The sequence below is a fragment of the Pan troglodytes genome, chromosome 3, assembly GCF_028858775.2.
Source record: "Pan troglodytes isolate AG18354 chromosome 3, NHGRI_mPanTro3-v2.0_pri, whole genome shotgun sequence".
Lineage (NCBI taxonomy): Eukaryota > Metazoa > Chordata > Mammalia > Primates > Hominidae > Pan > Pan troglodytes.
Window position 1 is genome coordinate 127,418,274 of NC_072401.2, and position 13,384 is coordinate 127,431,657.

Consider the following 13,384-nt stretch of genomic DNA (forward strand, 5'->3'; position numbering starts at 1 on the left):
ACCAAATACTCTTTATTTAAAAATACTAAAAGAATAATATGCCATTACTGTAACTTAGAATTTTACATTATAGGCCAGGCGTGGTGGCTCACGCCTGTAATCCCAGCACTTCGGGAGGCCAAGGCAGGTGGATCACAAGGTCAAGAGATCGAGACCATCCTGGCCAACATAGTGAAACCTCGTCTCTACTAAAAATACAAAAATTAGCTAGGCATGGTGGTGCGTGCCTGTAGTCCCAGCTACTCAGGAGGCTGAGGCAGGAGAATTACTTGAACCAGGGAGGCAGAGGTGGCAGTGAGCTGAGATCGCGCTGCTGCACTCCAGCCTGGCAACAGAGTGAGATTCCATCTAAAAATAATAATAATCATTTTACATTAAAATAAAAGTTCATTTCAATTATTCTTGGCATTATAGCGATCAGTGCTCTAGTCAACAATTTGAACCATCCCTTCTGAATCTTTGTATAATAGTCATTTTTTAAATAAAAGATCATTAAATTTATAGCATGCAACCCAATTATAGAATGAAGTTGAATGTTTTGAAAAACATCTATAAAAGTAAGTTGACAGAAACAAGTTATATCAAATAGGTATGGGTAAGATAAATATTTGGGATTTGATTAATAAATCACAAACGTAGAATTCTCTGTTCAGTTGCTTCACTCTATTTTAAGTAATTATTCCACTTTTCAAATAAAGTAACCTCTTAAAACAATGCACCACTGCTGTGGTTTACAAAATAAGACAACTAAGATGTTAATTTTTAAAAGTAAGTTCAAACAAGGGAAACATATTATATGTGCACATATACATACACATACACCCACAAGCATACATATTTGGCTATATTTCCAAAATAACTCAATTCCTTCTTCAAAAGATTCTGTTATTTGAAAGTTCTTTCTTATACTTAGCCAAAATCTACTATCCTATACTTGCTAACTATGGTTTTCTGTGGTACAATTTGTGTCCAAACTGTTCTCTTTACCATCTGGGTTTCCCATTCTTGAATATGTTTGTGCGTTTCTCTCCCTCTTAATGTGCACCACCCAGAAAAGAATTCAATATTCAAATGTACTCTGACGAACAAAGAGTGGGGCAAGACTATCACCTTTCCCATTCATGTTTATTGCAATCTGAAATCTTTATGTCTTTATTAAATCAACATCTGCTAATGTATGTATAAATTCCTCCTACCTTAAGGAGATTTTGATATTTTTAAAACTAAATTTAGTTTTATCTTGTAGCATTTGTTCTGTTACTCTAGGCTATCAAACATTGTGAGATACATACTCTTCCTTCAGGCCAGCTACAATGTTATTATTGAATACATTAAAAAATGCCTTAAACGAGTCCAGATATGCCATATGATCTACATTTTATATACTATAACTATATTACTATACTATAGTATACTATAATATACTACCCATATTGAGGACTGGATCCTGCTACTCATCATTTCTTCTTCTGGGAGTTGAAGAAGAAATGTTCTTCTTCAACTTATTAACATGTTAATATATTAATATTTACTTCTTAACGTATTAATGTTAAGATTAAATAATCATAACAATATGATTATTTAATAGTTCATTCATAAGATAAGCATGAAGAATTTTGCTATGTGGAATGCACTTTCTTAACAGTTATGAAAATCTTGGCCTTTACCCTCCTTTCATTTTGAAGTTTCTTCAACATTTAAATAAAACCTTAATAATTCAGGAATAATTCTGGAAAAAACACTATCTTACAATTTCTTCCTCTCAAGTAAAACACATTTTTGAATGGCAAGCATAGTAGTACATGACATGATCATTTTGAGTCCACAACAGAATTATATTTACAGAAAATATATAAACGTAATTTACTTTGTAAAATATTTTACATTGTTATGTAAATACTTATTTCTTCTTATTTAACTTCAAAAGAAAAATATTCTTATTGTATTAGTAGAAAAACTACAATATATTTTCACAGAACCAGAAATCTGCTGTTGGAAACAAAATTATGTTTGGTGTCCTAACATAGAATTGTCTTTGCTCTGTTACCTTCTCTTTGACCAAAGCCACTTGCAAAGAAACATCACCAGGAGAAGTAAAATTGTTGTATCTTCTTTATGTTTCCCTACTGTTAAATCATGTTTTCCTCGTATTTCTATTCATATAGGATTACTAGGAAGAGAATGGAGGAACAGCACAATGTCAGGTTCTGTGATTTTGTTTTCAAACAGTAGTAAATTATTTTCTATTTTTCATTTAAAAGTGATAAACTCTTAACTGTTTTCTTCTAGATGATTTCTAGTAGTTTAAATTAAATCATAGTACTTTTAATTATCTATTCATAAGCATACAACGTTTACAAAAGTTTGCCTCTGATACAACTGCTTTCCAAAGGAAGTTGATTTTTGCCATAGAATTTTCTATTGACTACTTCATAGAATATACATTTTTTTTTTTTTTACTAGAGAACACATTCAATCTCTCTTAATTCTCTTCTCTTCTACACCATTTCCATAGGTCCATGAGAATATTGAGGAATTCACTTGATTTGGATGCCAAATATGCATTTGTTTATGGCATACATATTAGTCACTACAAGTCAATTCTTGGGGCAATTATGAGATATTAAGAAACCATATTTGTAAGTACAAGTGTTCCCCAATAGTCCCCTGCCCCATACACAATTTCATAGCTCCAGTTTTTCCCTGAGTGTCTATGCACATTAAAACCTTGTATAATCCCCAAAATGCTCACTGTCCAAACCTTACCCTCTTCTTGTCATCTTCCTACCAAAGTAGAATGCAGAGTCTATATTGTTAACATTTTAATCAATTCTCAGGCACATTTGCAGAAACATTATCTCTGTTTTGTTATTCATTTCTTTTGTCATCAGTATTCCAGTATATTTTCCAGTGCTATTGCTAACTGTTGGCTCCCCGGGAAAAACAAAACAACAAAAACAAAAACAAAAAACTATTGCTAAAGCAAAACTGTATTAGGCTTGCTGAAGTAAAGGAGAATACCACCTTAATGGAATCTTTATATCTCAAAATGGGAAATTAAGGCAGAGTATTTATGAGAGTTAAGGTTTTAGGACCATGTGTGGGAAATTTTTTAAGTAGGCCTAGTTAGGCAGGAAATCAATTGGGAGTGAACAGAATTTATAAAATAGCTTCAAATGGGGGAGGGGTAAGAGTAAAGCAAAGATCTTGAAGTGAGTTTTGATAAGAAGGCTCAGAGTCTTAAAAATCAGCTGTTCAGTTAGTTCAGAACTAACACAAGAAAAAATAGACAATCACAATAGTACTATACTACCAAAGAAATTGAATTAATAATCTCATTAAAAAGAAAAGCACAGCCTAAATGAATTCACTGGTGAACTCTATCAAACATTTAAGGAAAAAATTATGCAAATTCTCTACAACCCTTCCAAGAAGACAGAAACAGAGGGAATACTTCCTAAATTATCCTTTGTTGCCAGCATTACTCTAGTATCAATGCCAGACAAAGATATTAAAAGAAAATAAAACAACAAACTAACATCTTTCATGAACATAATGCAAAAATCCTCAACAAAACATTAGCAAATAGAACTTAAAAATATGCAAAAATAATTACACACCAATATCAAGTGATATTATTCCCAGTTATGCAAAACTGATTTTCAAAATTTGAAAATCAATTAATGTAATCTATCACATCAGCAGGTGAAAAAAGATCCAAACAATCATATCAATAGAGAAAAAGCATTTGATAAAGTCTGTCAACCATGATAAAAACTCACATGATAAAAACTCACAAAAGGAATGGAGGAAAGCTTCCTGAATTCTATAAAGAACATCTAAAAATCCCTATAATTAACATCATGTGTAATGATGAGAACCTAGGAATGTTCCTACTAAGATGAGGAGCAAGGCAAGGATGTTGGCTTTCACCACTCTTTTTCAATGTTTTACTGGAAGTCCTAGCAAATGCAATAAAACAGAAAATGAAAAAAGGGTACATTGGTAAGGAAGAAATAAAACTGTCTATATTCATAGTGGCATATTATCTATGCAAAAAATTTAAAGCAATTGACAAATAAGACACCTAGAACTCATAAGTGAGTATAGCAAGGTTACAGAATAAGAGGTTAACATAGAGAAGTCAATTGTTTTCCTCTATTTCAGCAATTACTAAATGGGATTTGAGAATAAAAACACAATATAATTTACACTAACACCTTCCCTCAAATAAAATACCATACTTACATAAAATACTATCAAAATATATACAAGCTCTATGTGAGGAAAACTATGAAACTCTGATGAACAAAATCAGAGAACTAAATAAATGGATAGTTTATGACCATGGATAAGAAGACTCAATATTGCCATTATGTCAGTTCTTCCCAACTTGACTCATAGAACTGATGCAATTCCAGTCAGATCTCAGCAAGTTCTTTTGTAGGTATTGACAAACTGATTCTAAAGTTTATATGAAGAGAAAAAAGACCCAGAATAGCCAATCTACAATACTGAAGAAGAACAAAGGAATAGAACTGATACAACCCAAAGTCAAGACTTACCATAAGGAGACAGTAATGAAGGCAGCATGGTATTGATGAAAGGATAGGCAAATAAACCAATGGAACAGAACAGAGAGCTCAGAAATAAGCCTGCATAAATGTAATCAACTGATTTTTGATAGAGGACCAAAGGTAATACAGTTGAACAAAGATAGCCTTTTCAACTAAGGATACAGAAACACCTGAACATGCGCATGCAAAATAAATAAATTTGGACACAGACCTTGTACCATAATAAAAACAAACTCAAAATAGATTATAGGACATCACGCAGAATTCAAAAATACAAAAGTCCTAAATGGTAACCTACCTATGTTAACATATAGATAGACATCATGTGGAAGAAAATATAGTGATCTTCAATATGGCAATTATTTTTATATATGATACCAAAGGCATGTTCTGTGAAAGAAATAATTGATAGGTTGCACTTCATTAAAATTATAAACTAGGGCCGGGCGCGGTGGCTCATGCCTGTAATCCCAACACTTTGGGAGGCCAAGGCAGGCGGATATGAGGTCAGGAGATCCAGACCATTCTGGCTAACAGGACGAAACCCCGTCTCTACTAAAAATACAAAAAATTAGTGGGGCGTGGTGGCACGCCCCTGTAGTTTCAGCTATTCAGGGGGCTGAGGCAGGAGAATCACTTGAACCCAGGAGGTGGAGGTTGCAGTTAGCTGAGATCGTGCCACTGCATTCCAGCCTGGGCGACAAGAGCAAGACTTTGTCTCAAAATAAATAAATAAAATAAAACAAAACAAAATAAATAAAATTATAAACTTGTGTTCTGTGAAAGATGCTGTCAAGAGAATATGACAAGCCACGCCACTGGAAGAAAATATTTGCAAAACACACACTTAATAAAGAACAGTATCCAACATGTACATGAAACTCTTACAGCTCAACAATAAAAAAAAACAACTAAGTTTAAAAAATGGACAAAAGATCTGAACAGACACCTCACCAAAAAAGATATAAAGATGGCAAATAAACTTAAAAAATGCTCAACATCATATGTAATTAGGAAACTGCAAATTAAAATAATGAGTTACCACCACATACATTTTAGAATGGCCAAAATCTGGAACACTGATGACACCGAATGCTGGTGAGGGTGTGGAACAACAGGAACTCTCATTCATTGCTGGTGGGAATGCAAAATGCTACAGCCACTTTGGAATACAGATTGATACTTTTTTACAAAACTAAACATACTGTATGATCCAGTAATTGCACTCCTTGGTATTTACACAAAGGCGTTGAAACTTACGTCCACACACAAAGAAACTGCACAGATATGTTTATAACAACTATATTTATAATTTATAATTTAGCGATTTATAATTGCTAAAATTTGGAAGCAACCAAGGTGTCCTTTAACAGGTGAATAGATAAATATACTATGTTACATTCAGATAATGAATTATTATTCAGTGCTAAAAACCATGAAAATACATAGAAGAATCTTAAATGGACATTGTTCAGTGAAAGAATGCAATCTGACAAGGCTATGTTACCACATGATTTGAACCATATGACATTCTGAAAAAGGCAAAACTATGCAGACAGTAAAAAGATTAGTGATTGCCAATAATGTGGGGTGGGGAAGAATTAAAGTGAAGGACAGAATTTTTAAGCAGTGAAAACTTATCTGTATGATACCATGATAATGGATACATGGTATTACACATTTTTCAAAACCCATAGAATATACCAAGACTGAACAAATGTAAACTATGAACTGTGGGTGATAATGATGTGCCAGTGTAGATTCATTTATTATAATAAATGTAGCACTCTGGTGTGATACATTGATAATCAAGAAGAAGCCTGCAGGAATGTGGGGTTGTGGGATACATGAGAACTCTCTGTTCTTTCTGTTTAATTTCGCTATGAACCTATAATTTCTCTAAAAATAAAGTATATTTTAAATTGAGATTATATAATAAAAATACATATTTATATTATACATGTTTGCAATACTGTTCCTATAGTTAAAGCCCACCAACAAATATCTTGTTCAGCTCAACATTTCCTACATGTATGTTACTGCTGGATTCATTTTTATATAACATTTATTTATATACCCTGGGCCTAGTATTCCATACAGTATTTTTCAAATCACTACATTTGAATATAATAGTCATAAAGAAAGTTTACGGAAACCTAATGTATATTTTATTCTCTCTCTGTGTGTGTGTGTGTGTATGTGGATGTGTATGTCTCTGTGTGTATTTCATGAATTTCACAACTTTTTAAATTAAAAAGTGATATAAATTACTTTTTAAAACAAGCATAAAAATAAGTAATTGATGTATGTAAAGTAACAGCAACAAATCAAAGGTAGAATGTACTCCTATTTCTTGACTCATAGTGTCAGGACAATTTCACTGTCAAAGGAAGCATCTATAGTTATCTAAAGGAGCTGAGCAGCTTAGAGTTTGTGCTTTTCTCTAATCTACCCCCTACAGACACACACGTACACACACGCACACACACACACACCAATTACCATATTGTGTATAAAGGCCATGGCAGTTGATCTCTGTCTCCGATCTTCGTCAGAATCCTATTGTGCTTCCCTGGTTTTACAGAAACCTGCTCTCTCCTAGTAACTGTGCACTGACATATGCCTAATACTTTTGACTTGACCTTCTGCCACTCACTTTCAACTTGGTTTTGAATCCTGGCACTTAAATTGCTCCTTCTATTCTGTCTTTGTTTCCTGTCTATTTCTTCCCACTCTATTTGGAAACTTTGTTGATGACCTCAGGCTGTGCACTTGGATTTTATGCCGTTTGCTCCTTTCCTGTTGCCACAATATCATTAGACTTGGAGCACGTCATCTCTCTCCGGACTTACAATATCTGTGCCGTCTAACCTCCTGTGCTTGGGTCTGTGCCTGCCAGACATTCACTGTCTTCAAGGCCCTTCCAGTTGGACTCCTGATCTTGGCTTTCACTGTTTTGCCCCAGCTGGCTCTGTGACAGTTTCCAATACTTAGCAGACATGAGTGAAGGCCTCCATTTCCTGTCACAGCATTTTGTAAGTCAAATATAATACTTCCTGCAAATTCACTGGGCCTATCTTCAATGCAGTGCAGTGGTATTCGCAAATGACACCTTGTAGATGAGGTCTTCCCTCAACATATATTTAAAATGCCAAATTTTCCCCCTCATCACACCTTCAATCCCCTTCCCTGACTTTATTTATTTTTATCGAGAACATGTACAACTTTCCATCATACTAGATAACATACTTATCTATTTCACACAGTTTCTGCCTCCTTGCCTGGAATATTAGCTCCATGAGTTCAGTGTTTTGTTTCTTTTTCTTCCTTCTATATCTCATTCATCTGGAAGTGTGTCTTATCCATAGTAGGCACTTACTATATATGCGCTATGTAAAAGCAAAAATGAATGAATATGACTGAACCCTTGCTATGGTAAATTGGGAGTAATAATGCTGCAACCAACAATGGAAACGTGGTGCTCAGACATTTTAAACACTGAAACTGGGCCATTGTGGTATTCCCTAAAAACTTAGAAGAAAATTTATATTCTGGGCATCCATGTTTGCTATGATCTCACTGACAGTTTTCCAGCGGGGAAATCAAAATTTTTAGCTTGTTGACACCTTAAAAATAAAGTGAGCACCTTTTAAAAAATACACAGATCTCAATTAAATAATTGAAAGTTAAACGTTGTCTAGCTTACTCTCTTTTCATTATTTATTTCATGAGAAGAAAATCACATTACTCAGTGATTCCAAACCTTGAATCTCATGAAAAGGGCAATTTATTTTTCACCATTTCTTTATTCTCCTGCCTTTTGTAGCTAATAATAAGTTTTTTCCTCAGTAAAATTTTTAAAGTTTGGAATCTCTCAGTTAAGAGGAGTGGTTATTCCTCCTTCAATACATTTTTAAGTTTATTATACTTATTTTAGAAAAGATTCATTCACAGAAAATATAGTTGAAAATCTCAGAGAGCTCCTAATTCTTTCAAACCACTATATAAAAACTATAGCATATTTTGTTCAAGTCAAAGACAATATACCAAGTCAAAGACTACACACTTCTTTAGGAAACTATGTTCAGCACATGATAAGGCAAAATTAAAGTAACTATTTTAATTCCATTTGAATTCACTTTTCCAGAATGGTTTAATATCCACAAGTCAATAAACATGATACATCACATAAACAGAATTTTTTTAAAAATCACATGATCATCTCAATAGATGCAGAAAAAGCATTTGACAAAATCCAGCATCTCTTTTATAATTAAATCCCTCAGAAAAATTGGCATAGAAGGAGCATACTGTAAGGTAATAAAAGCCATCTATGACAAACCCACAGCCAACATGGTACTGAATTGGGAAAAGTTGAAAGCATTCCCCCTGATAACTGTAACAATACAAGGATTCTCACTTTCACCTCTTCTATTCAACATAGTACTGTAAGTTCTAACCAGAGAATTCAGGTGAGAGAAACAAATCAAGGACATCCAGATTGGTAAAGAGGAAGTCAAACTGTCACTATTTGCTGATGGCATGATCATATACCTAGAAAACCCTAAACACTCATCCAAAAAGTATCTAGAAGTGATAAATGCATTCAGCCAAGTTTCTGGATACAAAGTTAATGTACACAAATCAATATTTTTGCTGTACACCAATAGTGAGCCAGCTGAGAATCAAATTGAGAACTCAATTCCTTTACAATGCTGCAAAAAGTAAATATAAGATACTTAGGAATATACTTAACCAAGGAGGTGAAAGACCTGTACAAGGAAAACTGCAAACACTGCTGAAAGAAATCATAGATGACACAAACAAATGGATTCATGTTTATGAGTATAAGCATGGATGTGTGGAATCAATATTGTGAAAATGACCATACTGCCAAAGCAATCTACAAATTCAATGCAATTCTCATCAAAATACTACCATCATTCTTCACAGAACTAGTAAAAACAATCCTAAAATTCATATGAACCAAAAATGAGTACACATAGCCAAAGCAAAACTAAGCAAAAAGAACAAATCTGGAGGCATCACATTATCCAACTTCAAACCATACTATAAGGCCATAGTCACCAAAACAGTATGGTACTGGTATAAAAATAGCCACATAGGCCAGTGGAAAAGAATAGAGAACCCAGAAATAAAGCCAAATACTTACAGCCAACTGACTTCTGACAAAGCAAACAAAAACATAAAGTGGGGAAAGGACACCCTATTCAGCAAATGGCACTGGGATAATTGGCAAGCCGCATGTAGAAGAATAAAACTGGATCCTCATCTCTCACCTTATATAAAAACCAACTTAAGATAGATCAAAGACTTAAATCTAAAATCTGAAGCCATAAAGATTCTAGAAGATAGCACTGGAAAAATCCTTCTAGACATTGGCTTAGGCAAAGACTTCATGACCAAGGCCAAAAGCAAGTGCAATAAAAACAAAGATAAATAGATGCAACGTATAAACTAAAAAGTTTCTGCACAGCAATAGAAATAATCAGCAGAATAAACAGACAACCCACAGAGTGGGAGAAAACCTTTATAACCTGTACATCTGACAAAAGACTAATATCCAGAATCTACAAAGAACTCAGACAAATCAGCAAGAAAAAAAAAACAATCCCATCAAAAAGTGGGCTAAGGACATGAACAGGCAATTCTCAAAAGAATATATACAAATGGCCAACAAGCATATGACAAAATGTTCAGCATCACTAATTACCAGGGAAATGCACATCAAAACCACAATGCAATACCATCTCACGCTGTAAGAATGGCTATAATAAAAAATAAATAATAATAGATATTGGCATGGATGTGGTGAAAAAGGAACATTTTTACACTGTTGGTGGGAATGTAAACAACCCACCAACCACTATGGAAAACAGTGTGGAGATTCCTTACAGAACTAAAAGTACATATACCATTTGATCCTGCAATCCCACTATTAGGTATCCAACCAGAGGAAAAGAAGTCATTATACTAAAAAGTTACTTGCACACACATGTTTATAGCAGTACAATTCATAATTGCAAAAATATGGAACCAGCCCAAATGCCCATCAATCAACAAGTGATGTAAAATGTGGTGTATATATATACATATATACTCACACCATGGAATACTACTCACCCATAAAACTGAACAAAATAATGGCATTCACAGCAAACTGGATGGAATTGGAGAATATTATTCTAAGTGAAAGTATCTCGAGAACGTAAAAACCAAACAATGTGTGTTCTCACTCATAAGTGGGAGCTAAGCTATAAGGATGCAAAGGCGTAAGAATGATACAATGGACTATGGGGACTCGAGGAAAGGGTGGGAGGGGACTGAAGGATAAAAGACTACACATTGGGTACAGTGTACACTGCTTGGGTGATGGGTGAACCAAAATCTCAGGCGTCACCACTAAAGAAGTTATTCATGTAATCAAACACCATCTGTTCCCCAAAGACCTACTGAAATAAAAAACAAAGTTAAAAAATTAATAAAATTAAATAATAAAATTAATTATTTAAATAAAATAAATGAACTTAAAATCTACTTATTTTCTTAATATTTACATTATCTAATGATGTTTTTATTTTAAATAAGTTACAAAAATTTCACATTTTTATATGTACACACTATATATTTTTAAATTACATATATGTATACTTCTAAAAACCATGAAACAGGCCAGGCATGGTGGCTCACGCCTGTAATCCCAGCACTTTGGGAGGCCAAGGCGGGTGGATCATGAGGTCAGGAGATCGAGACAATCCTGGCTAACACAGTGAAACCCCGTCTCAACTAAAAATATAAAAAATTAGCCGGGCGTGGTGGCGGGCGCCTGTAGTCCCAGCTACTCGGGAGGCTGAGGCAGGAGAATGGTGTGAACCCAGGAGGAGGAGGTTGCAGTGAGCCAAGATCGCGCCACTGCACTCCCGCACTCCAGCCTGGGCGACAGAGCAAGACTTCAACTCAAAAAAAAAAAAAAAAAAAAAAAACCATGAAACTGTATTTTAACACCATACTTAAGGTAGAGTTAAGGACTTTGCCACGTTCATAATGAACATAGCTGTTTAAGAAGGGAAACTTTCCATATAGAAAGGCAAAGTTCGGTTTGACTCATTTCCTTCTATTTTCCTAGTAGTTAACTTACCATACTTCCTCTTAAGTGAAAAACTGTGCCAATATTTTTTGAGGTTTGGGGGAATAGTATGTAAACTCAAATGTACTTCTCAACTTACTGTTGCCTTACACTCTCTTCACTCTACCAAAGCTGCTGTATCAAAGTTTCACTTTCAGCTACTTCATTATTGGCATACGAAAATCTACTTATTTCTGTATGTTGATTTTGTATCCTGCAACTTTACTGTACTCATTTATCAGTTCTGGGAGATTTTTGGTGAAGTCTAGGTTTTCCTATTTATAAGATCATGTTATCTACAAACAGGAACAATCTGGCTTCCTCTTTTCCAATTTGGATGCCCTTTGTTTCTCTCTCTGGGCTAATTGCACTGGCTAGGACTTCTAATAGTATGTTGACTAATAGTAGTGAAAATGAGCAGCTTTGTCTGGTTCCAGTTCTTAGAGGAAAGCCTTTCAACTTTTCACCATTCAGTATGAAGTTTGCTCTGTGTTTGTCATATATGGCCTTTATTTTGTTGACATAGTCCTTTGATACCTAATTTACTGAGTTTTTTAAATTATGAAGGGATGTCAAATTTTAACAAATGCTTTTTTGTTGTGTCTATTTAGATGATCATTTGGGTTTTTCATTCTCGCTTCCCTGGGATAAATTCCACTTGATCTTGGTGGAGAATCTTCTTGATGTACTGTTGGCTTTGGTTTGCTAGTGTTTTGTTAAGTATTTTTGCATCTATGTTAATCAGGGGTATTGGCTTGTAGTTTTCTTTTTTGTTGTACCCTTGTCTGATCTTGGTATCGAGGTAATGCTGGCCTTATAGAATGAGCTTGAAAGAACGTCTTTCTCTTCAATTTTTTGCTATAGTTTGAGAAGAATTGATGGTAGTTTTTTTACAGGTTTGGTAGAATTTGGCAGTGAAGCCATGTGGTCATGGGCCTTTTTTTTCCTTGGGAGACTTTTTATTTCTGATTCAATGTCGTTATTTACTATTCGACTGTTTAGGTTTCCTTTTTGGTTCAATCTTGGTAGGCTATATGTGTCCAGTGTTTATCCATTTTCTCTTGATTTTCGAATTTGTGGCATATAACTATTCATAATAGTCTCTGCTAATTCTTTGTATTTCTATGGTATTAATGTCAATCAACACATAAATGGATTCAAAAGGGGGTATATATACACAATGAAAACTATTTTGTTACCAGACAAAATGAAATCCTGTCATTTGCTGCAATAAAGATGAGCCTGGAGGACATTATGTTAAGTGAAATAAGTTAGGCACAGAAAGACAAATACTGTCCATTCTCACTCATATGTGAGAGCTAAAAAGTTGCTCTAACAAGTATTCTACCCCATATTAGAGGGTAGAATACTGGTTACTAGAGGCTAAGAACAAGAGGGAGGAGGAGAGGTATAAAAAGGATGGTTAGCAGATACAAAATTATAGCTAAACAGAAGCGATAAATTCTAGTTTTCTATGGTACTGTAGGGTGACCATAGTTAACAGTAATGTATATTTATCTTTAAAGGGCAAGAGGAAAGGATTTTGAATATGTCCAATACAGAGAAATGATAAATGTTTGAGGTGATGCATATGCTAATTACACATTGAATGTATCTATTGAAATGTCACTCTGTACCCCATAAATATGTATAATTATTA